Below are 10,245 nucleotides of genomic sequence, written 5' to 3'. Positions count from 1 at the left end.
GGGCTGGGAATCAAACCCATGACCATCCGCATATGAAGCGAACGTGTGACCAACTACGCCACGGACCCCGGCTATTGAAAGAATTACAATAGTAATTGTCAGGTATATGAGCAAAGGGACTGCTGGTAGAACTTTTAGAGAAATTGCTGAATCCCGTAATAAATTTCCAAACCCAAAGAATTTCAAAAAGTTCTGTCAAAGATATTTTCAAAAATAATGACCTAATTCAACTTTGAATATTATTGCCAAGAAATTCCAAAACAATTATGCCGAAATAGTTTTCAAAAACATTTGCAGAGAAAATTCCAAGAATACTCTTATAGGAACTTTCGGATCAAATCCAATCAAAGCATTTCCCAAGAATTTGCCAAAGAAAACTGCCAAAAGATATTTGAAAGTTGTTTTTTAGGTAACTCACAGAAAACTCACCGAATAAATTACCAAAAAAATGCTAAATGAATTACCCAATCAATTCCCATAGGGATTGGCATAGAAGTTTCTAGAAAAGTGTTAAAGTTACAGGGTGTGGCAGGAAAAAATGCGAAAAGTTCATAGTGCCATAGTGCACGCTAAATATGGGATATATATGACTATTTTTTCATGACGGTGTATCAGTCAATGTCTATATTCTAGCACTGAAAAATAAAAATGAACATCTTTGATGTTTAACATGTGATAAGCCTAATAAGCGGGTATCAATAAACTGCGCGCCCAATGGTCATTAAACAAAATGACTATAACAGTAACAAAATTAGCTTAAATTCGATGAACAACTGGACCACACTGATCCAGAGCCATGTAGTTTCACATACTAGATGAAATAAGTACATATATTTGATGATATTGTAGAGAAAATTAAAAATTTTGTTTTATCAGATACGAAATTTAACGACTTGTGTACTTTTCTGCGGTTTGAAAATTCTGATTGTCTTCAGCTTCAGGCGCCGCCCTGTAAAGGTTAGTGACCAAAATGGGAAAATTTTTATTTAACCTTTCAGAAAACTAGCCTATTATAGATCATGGAACGTTGAAACATAGATTGGTTAACGTCAAATGGACGAAAACGAGGTTTGAAGTTGAAAAACACTTTCGCATTTTTTCCTGCCGCATACTGTATTTCGAAAGTTATTACCAGTGGTTTTCTCAAACGAATTGTCAAAAAAGAAGTCAGTGAAAAGTTGCAGATGGAATTCCCAACAAATATTTCGTAGAAATAGAAATCTAAAGAAGTTTGTAGAAATAAAAATCAGAAGCCATTTTTGTAGCATTTCTGAGAATTAGTTGAAGAAGTTTCCAAAGGAAATGCCTAACAATTAATCAAATATATCGTCAAAGGAAATTTTCAGAGCAATAGCCGAATGGATTCTCAAATTGATGTTTAAAGATATTCCTTAACGAATCTGTACACGGGTTTCCAGATTAATTACTGAAAAAGATAAAAAAAAATCCGAAGAAATACTTTAAAAGTTGTAATAAATAATGTAAAAATTCTCACAGGAATTGCTCCAAGAGATTCTACTGGAATTCCTCAATGAATCCTTTAGGAATTCTTCCAAGGTTTTTATCAGCTTTTTTTCTATTGATACCTTTAACGGTTTCTTTAGCGATTACACCAGTTTCGTCCGGATTTCTTTCACGAAACTTCTTACGAAATGTTTCTAACGATTTCATCAATATTTTTTTCTCAATTGCGGAGCTCCAAGAACTCTTTCTTGGATATCTTTTACGATTCATCTGGGAAATACTTCAAGGACTTCTTTACAAATTCCTCGAAGATTTGCTGCGAAAGTTACAACAGCGATTCCTTAGGAAACTTCTTCTTCAATTCCTTGAAGGATTTTCTACAGTATTATGTAATCCCAAGAACTCTATAAAGAGTTTCTTAAAGATATCCACAAACGATTTCCACATGTTCTCTTCAGCATTTTTTCAGAGGAATACTTTGGTGTTCCTTCAAGATTTTTTTAGAAACTTCTTCAAGGGTTCTTTTTGCACTGCTCCATACGATTTTTCTTGGAAGTCCTTTCAAGGATTTCTTAAGAATTTGTTCAAGCATTTCTTTAGTAATCCTACCTGCAGGGATTTCCTCATAAATTCCTCTAATAATTTCTGTAGAAAATCATAAGTTACGTATAAAGATTTGTTCATGGATTTCTCGAAGTTTTTCTTCAGATAACCCTACAAGGATGGACACATTCATCCCTAAAGAATTCCTGCACAAATTTCCTCAGGGGGGTCTTACAGAAATTCACCCAAGGCCTCCTGCGGAAATTCTTTTGAAGATTGTTTTTTTTTATTTGCACCAAAGAATTTGGAATTCTTTGGAGTTTCCGTCATTGATTTCTTAAGAAATTATCTAGGCATTTCATAATTAGTTCTTCCAGAAATCCCTTTGCTTACAGATTTTTTTTCAGGAATCCTTTAAGTAATTACTCATAGTACTCCTAGTACTTGTAGTACTACTTCATAGTGCTGTAGTAATCCTTCCAGAACATCATCAAATATACGTCCAAAATCAACCCAATGATTCTTTCCTAAATAATACATCTTAGAATTCATCTAGGCGATTCTTAAAGATTTTTATTGGATATTTCTACAAGAGTTCCTTCGGGAATACATTCAAATTTCTTTAGAAAATCTCCCAAGGATCCATTCGGGTATGGCTTCAAAAATCTCAAAAAATCATCAAATATATTTTCCATGAGGAACTACTGCAAGATTCCTTCTTGAAGAAATCTCTAAAATCATTCTTTGAGAAATTCTTTGAGGTCCATCTGAAGGATTTCTTGAAGAGTTTCATGATATAATCCTTGAATGGCTTTATGAACGGTTCCGAAATGGTAATTTTGAACGACTACTTGAAGAAATTCTTACAAAAAAATCTCAAAGGAATTCCTGAAGGATTTCTTGATAATTGTTTGATGAAATTCTTGAAGAAATGTCAGGAGGAGTTCCTGAAGCAATCATTGTAAGTATTCGTAAACCAATGCTTAGAAAGTTTTCTTAAGCAATCCCTGAAAAAAGTTCTGAAGTAAATCATAGAGGAATTTTTGTAGAAGTCTTCGAAGTAACTGCCTGATAAATCGAAAAGTATATTCTTGCCCGAAGGAATCCCCGCAGAAACCCTTCAAGAACGTAACATGCGTTCAGTTCTTAATTTTGATAAATGGGGCCCCTGAATTTCAGCTGCTATCTTATGCTAAATCAACACCTATGTTTGGTTCTGTGGTTAGGATATCAGGGACATTTTCATAATGCTCATGAATTATTCTTCCATATCGGTACTGAATATCGTAATATTCAATTTTGATTTCGAACACATTTTTTATTGTATTTTGGGGCTCATGCAGGTAGAGTAGAAGAGCAAAGGTAGAGGTAAAGAGTAGTCATCAAATTAATATAAGCAAAACTAACGAAACTACATGAATAAAGTGTGTACATTTATAATTGTCAATAATAGAACATTAAAATAGCCATCTGTGTTCCCCATTCCAAAATCTCTTGATAATCACGAAGAGGCCCCTACATACCTATCAGCAGATCGGCAAGTATTTAACTTATACTTATATGTAGGAATCTTTCGCTAATCACAGAACTTCATTCAAACTGGGCCCCCGAATTTAGGGGGCCTCCAAATCAGGGAAGGTTTATAACACTAGACCTGCCCTGATTTGGAGGCCCCCTAGATTCGGGGGCCCGGTGCGGACCGCACCCTCCGCCCCCCCCCTTGCTACGCCACTGGGTTGATCACTAAATACAAATAATCAATGAATATTTTTGCAGTATGGTTAGGAAGAACAGCTTTTGAATGAAAGAAGATTAAAATATAAGTATCTAAAGAGTCAATAATTATTTCAGCAACATATCTTGAAAGAACAGCCTATAAATTTAAGGAGGAAAAATTCCTGAACAATAATATCAAACTTAATTGCCAGTAAATACTACATTAACGCAATTTGAAAGAGCAGCCTATAAACCAATGAAGAAAAAAATTCCTATAGAAATATTACTGGCTGAAATGCATATGGTTTCGATAACAACACTATAATGTTTCTCTTAATGAGCAGCAACAAAGGCTCATCAAAAATATTTTCTTTTAAGTATGACACACCAGCTGGTAACTTGGTCAACTAAATATGTTGTTAATTCGACCTTTTGTCCATTCGACCTTTTGTCCCATTCGACTTTTTGTCCCATTTGACCTTTTGTCCCATTCGACCTTTTGTCCATTCGATCTTTTGTCCATTCGACCTTTTGTCCCTTCGACCTTTTGTCCATTCGACCTTTTGTCCTTCGATCATTTGTCCCAAAGCCGCTATCGAAATGTTGAAGCAGTAGTTGGAAAGTTACCGAGATGTGCGCAGAAGTTTTCAATCAAACTCCTAATGAAATTTGTGTATTTCTTGGTGGGATTCATGAGTATCAGAAATGTACGCTTAGAGGTAGTGCAATACCTTAATAAGCCTTGTGGTCGAACTTTTGGTAGACATTTTTCAAGGTCTTTAGATGACACCGATGGTGGCACACACATTTCGAATTATATATTCGAGTGACAAAATGTGATTTTCACAGTCATTCTCACAACTTCTATAATTTTCAACCGACTTTTATTCTTCAATATTGGTTTGTTTCAAAATTGAGTTTCGTATTAAATTATATATCATAATTATTTATTTTGTTTTTGTTTTAACTTTGTTTTGGAAGTTTTGGAATCTATATTTTCTTCTGTTAACCAATCTCAAAACGCCGGGGCTCGTGGCGCAATTGGTCACACGTTTGCTTCATAAGCAGATGGTCATGGGTTCGATCCCAGCCCCAGCACTTTCGTCAGTCTCTTTCCCTGAGAGCTGCTGACACTGTGACACCCTCTTCTTAGCCAATGGATCAAATGGACTCGGATACATGGACATCGGCGAATGGCAACTCATAATGAAACCCCCCCCCCCCCCCATAACCGCACCCACCCCCCCACCCTCCACTCGGACATGAAAGGGTAGAAAGTGAATGCAGCGCAACGGCAACCAGTACGATATAGTACAATTAGAATAGAATACATTTAGGCGCTGTACAAAATGCAAATACAGCTTCCAATTGGAATCGCTCACGCAGTGCCCTAGTGGACAAAAGAGCTGTAAATTAAGTTAAGTGATTGAAGAATAAAAAAAACATTTAAGCCTTTTACAAAGTGTCTAATACCTGAAAAAAAATAGAAACATGGAGAATCTTTAGGGAATGTTATTTAACAGGGAAAACCTGGAATACGCAGGGAATATGGTGAATACTCAGGGAAATTTTGCATCGACAAAAAAAACATTGGATCGTAATAAAAATAGCGAATTTTATTACTTGTAGATCTACTCAGAAATAGAGTCCACAGAGTTTACTGCATCGTGGGAATGAATGTAAAATAATGTCAATTTAGTAGTGGTAGTGTATCCATCTTGAAAATCGCTACATACAACAATATTTCGAGAAATTCCGTCAGGTTTTTTTTTTCTGAAAGTTCTTTGGAAATATCTCTTGGAATTCCTCCCAGGGTTTTTTTACAAGATTCCTTCCGTATTTTTTCACACCATTTGTTTTGGTATTCCTTTTTGAATTACTACGAACATTTCTTTCCGAGATTCTTCTTTAAGAATCTTCATATCTTCATAAAGAATTCCTCTAGAGAGTTTCCCAATATTGCTCCCAGCGTTTCCGTAAGTTTCTACCAGGAATCATCCCGCGATCTTCACAAGAGTTTCTCTTAAGATAAATATACCACAGATTTTGTCGCGAATTTTTTTATTAGTGTTTCTCTCGGGATTCCTCTTGAAGGAGTTATTCCTGGGATTTCTATTAAAGCTCTTCCAAAGGTTTTAAGGAGTTCATCACTAACTTTTAGCAGGAATTCCTTCTGGGATTTCTTCCGAAGTTTCTCCTGTGATTTCTTGAATATCTACAGAAGTTTCAGCTGGGGTATTTCTCAAAGGTTCTCGTGGAATTTCGTTTGAGACTTCTCTCGGAGTTTCTCCCGGGACTTCTATCAGAAGATTCCTTCCGGTGTTGATCCTGGGATGTCTCTGAGAGTTTTAACAGAATTTATTCTGGAATTTCTCTTTAAATTTTTCGGAGGGTCTTCTGGGATTTCTGCAGGAGCTACTGCTGGCGCTTCTCATGGAGTTCGTCCCATGTTTTTATTTGGATATTTTATCTAATTTCTTGCAGTGAGATTATTTTCTTACAGATTTTCTCTGGATTATTCCCATAACTCTTGCTGGAATGTTTACCAAAAACTATCCTGAGACTTTGGAAGCTTCTTTTGGGATTTCTCTGAGAGTTTTAAAAGAATTTATTCTGGAATTTCTCTTTAAATTTTTCGGAGGGTCTTCTGGGATATCTGCAGGAGCTACTGCTAGCGTTTCTCATGGAGTTCGTCCCAAAAACTATCCTGAGACTTTGGAAGCTTCTTTTGGGATTTCTTAAAAAAAATGCTCCCGGAGTTGTAGGATTTTTTCAAAGAGCTTTTCTCGGAATATCTGTTGGGATAACTTACGAGATTTCTTGTCAGAGAATCCCGGAGAATATCGGAAAAAAGCTTTGGGACTAATCCCAGGAGGAAATATTTAGAAAACTCTGAAAACCTCTAAAAGGAATTCCGGGAAAAATTGGAAAGATCTCCGGGAGGAATCCAGCGAGATACTCTGGAAGAAAGTCCGGGTACATACTCCAGCAGAGACCCCTCGAAAAAATCAAATAAATCTTGCGCATTTTTTATTAAAATTTTTAACGTTTTAAGTTCTGAAGATCAGTCGTTGTTTTGCTGTCGTCGGAATCAGACGTAGTAGCAGCTTGTTGATAATACTCGGATGAATAGCACCCAGTAGTGCTTTGTTCTCTTTTGTATAGCTGTGTACAGTGCACTTTGTTAACATTAGCTTTGTTTTGTTTCTGTCCAACAAAATGATCGAGAACACGATCAAATTTCGTTTCCCTGCGTCCGCGCCGCGTCCAACATGGATTGAAATAGCAGACTTCTTGAAGCAGCTGAAATCCAATGTAATGCATATGGAAACCGTGTACAAGATGGAGGAGGATAGAAGCCTGTCCATCAAGTTCAGGACAGCAGCCGCAATGGAGGAAGCCTTGTGGTCAAATTCAGGACCCGTCAAATTTTGTTATTCTAATGGAAAAACGGTTGATGTTACTATGTCACGAGCCGGAACCAACGTGAGATACGTGCGGATATTTGATATTCCCCCGGAGGTATCCGATGAGGATCTGTCGTTGGTCCTTGGTAAATATGGGAAAATCGAAAGCGTGATCCGAGAAAAGTTACCACCGAACCTAGGACTGGACCATATGTTTAATGGAGTGCGAGGTTTCCACATCGACGTGGAAAGAGAAATTCCTCCAACGGTGGAAATTCTCCAATGGAAAGGAAAGGTATTTTATGAAGATCTAAAGAATAAGTGCTTTTTGTGTCAACAGGAGGGGCACCGTAAAAACGCATGCCCACAACGTCCAACGCGGAATCAAAAGGCAAAGGGAGTGGAAATGGTTGCTAGTACCTATGCTAATGCCGTGATTCACGGTGGTGTAGCACTAGCTCAACAGGAAGCTGTGAACGAGGAAAAGGAAGTCGTTGGAGAGGATTACGAAGCGAAAGCGGAAGCGGATGAAGGCGAAGAGCAAGGTACATTGCAAGGGACGGAGACGATTGTATATCGAAGCGCGTATGAGAAGACTTTGGCGGAAAATTGGACTAAGCACGAAGCGGAGAAGCGTAAAAGACAAGAAGAATATCGGAAACAGGAGAAGTCAATGCAGCGTCGATATCAAGAGAATCTACGGAAGAAAGAAGAGGAGCAAAAAGAGCGGTGGGAGAAATGTGAAGCGGAGAGAAGAAGCAGGCAGGAACAATTTAATCGGGAATCATCTCAAGAGCAGCAAGTACTTCCGGCGGAAAGTCTTTTACAGTCTCCACCCAAGAAGAACGCTCGAAAGCTGTAATGTTGTTATTTTTCTATTTTTATAAAATTACTCTTTCTTATTATATTGTTACTGATTTCGGCTCTGTTATGCTCAAGGGCGCTTGAGCCTTCCAAATAAACGAAAAAAAAAAAAAAGTTCTGAAGATGTTTCTGTATGGTTTTTGATAAGCTGAAATAGAATAAGAAATTTTATGAAATTTGGGCTATTTTTTGTATTTTTAAATTCAGAATTTCCCCCTGTAAAACCTGAAAAACGCAGGGAATTTTGTTTTGTTTTATGAGTAAACACCCTGATTTTATGTTAGTAAGTGAACTTGCATGCAACTTTTGGAGGGTGACTTGTATGGGAAATATCGTACCTAACATCCCTTAAAACAATCAAGTTTGATTTAGTAAAACAAAATATTTTGCTTGACTCGTTAATTTAGATGTTAATTGACCAATTTGCCTTTTGATTGCTCAAAAAAAAAAAAATATGTCCTTGCTTAATGGCTTGCTATCAAAAAAGTTCAACATTGCAAATTTTGCCCTATAAATTGAGGTATAGCTCAAAATTTTCCCAGACAAAACATTTTTTTAAATTTTAATATATTTTGATCCTTTCCTTATAGAACTATGGATATAAAAAACAGCAGACACTCAAAAAAGTAATAAAAGACATAGATTTAAAAGGATTTACAATATAAGGCCATTTTAGAGCAGCTAGTAGTATTAAAATATATGATGCATTCAGAAAATCATATCTCAAAAACTAAAAAAAAAACATAAATCTCTGATTTTTTGATATGTTACGCCAAATTTCCTGAATTTTCTATTAAAAATATAAAATCAAAATACCCCTTTTATCGCGAGGTGTACGTAAAAAAACTAAAATAATTGCATATATTTTGTACCTAAACACAATTTGGCCCCTTGAACTTATTTTTCCTCAAAACTACAATAGCTTTCGAACAAAAAAAAGGAGTTTTAAATCAATCAAATGCTTCCAAAGTTATGAAAATTTGAAAAATTTTAGTTTTTTTTAAATCATGATTTTTAGGAGCACCCTATCTGAAAATTGGTCACCCTGATGACGAAATAAAAAAACGGGTCTAATTATTTTCGATGAACTACATACAAACCCACCAAGTTTCACGACAATCGGAGTTGTACTATATCGTTTTTCTGGGACCGGATCACAACGTCCGAGGCCACACTGTCCCGGTCGCTAAGTCGCGTTTTTTTGCGAAATAACATCCGAAAGTTTGGATGCGTCATAATATCCTATGTGCCTTCTTTCCTTGGACTTCGTGACATATCTACATGTTGGGACGTTATGCCCCGTAAAAATGCGCCATAAAGTCCTGGGACATTATGGCCTCGGACGTTATGATACTGCGCCCGTTTTTCTATGGAATGGCTGTAGGGTATGTGTGCCATCAGTAATCTCACGCCTCCATATTCATCATATTCGAAAACAAGTGATTACGGCACCGATTGATTCCGTCCTTTTTGGTTTCATGCGCTGCAATCCTTTCTTTTTCGTAAGTTGAAAATGGGATCCACAAGCTTAATGAGAGAACCAATACCTCATTTGCATTCGTTTTGATGGTATTCCTACTTCTGGTTCTGACATCTGACGAACAGGATGCATTGCAAACATAAATTATTCGCAATGAAATGTGTTCATAAATGCGAAAATCTTAAAAAATAAGAAAGTGGCTCTCATCAAAATGCTATAGAGATTGCCTTATGATTTTTTTAGGTTTTGATAAAGGTATTTCTAAGACAAGCTCAAATGCTTCGTTGGTCATTAACTTTGTCCTGAAATAAATTTCACTCTTTCACGGAACTCATTGGAATCAGCTTGCCACAGAAAAAAATCAACTTATCACAAAGTGCCACTGTTATTTATTTTACCGTCCGGTGCTTTGCTAGCTATAAATTATCCTCGTTACGAATATTCATAAGCTGGGTTTGTAGCTCTAGCTTCTGGTGGTAGTTAGCAGTCCCCTAAGATAGCGATATTAAAAAAGCAGACCCGAACAAAAGATTCGTGCCTCTAATGAGCTATGCGGATTTGGAGGAGAAAAATAGAATCCTGCGGACGGAACAACTCTTTATCCGACACTCCGAAGCAGCAGAATAACGATTTCACACCTTGTAATGGCATAACTCTTAGGAAGAAATCGTCGTTGAACATGCGATGTTCTGTGATGGTGGGTCATCATGCACGAAGGAAACATCAATTTTTTTTAAATATATTTTTTCATCTTTATTATCGAAAGCATCT

This window comes from Aedes albopictus, chromosome 3 (assembly GCF_035046485.1).
Source record: "Aedes albopictus strain Foshan chromosome 3, AalbF5, whole genome shotgun sequence".
Lineage (NCBI taxonomy): Eukaryota > Metazoa > Arthropoda > Insecta > Diptera > Culicidae > Aedes > Aedes albopictus.
The sequence above is the reverse complement of the archived record's forward strand: the minus strand, read 5'-3'. Positions refer to the sequence as shown.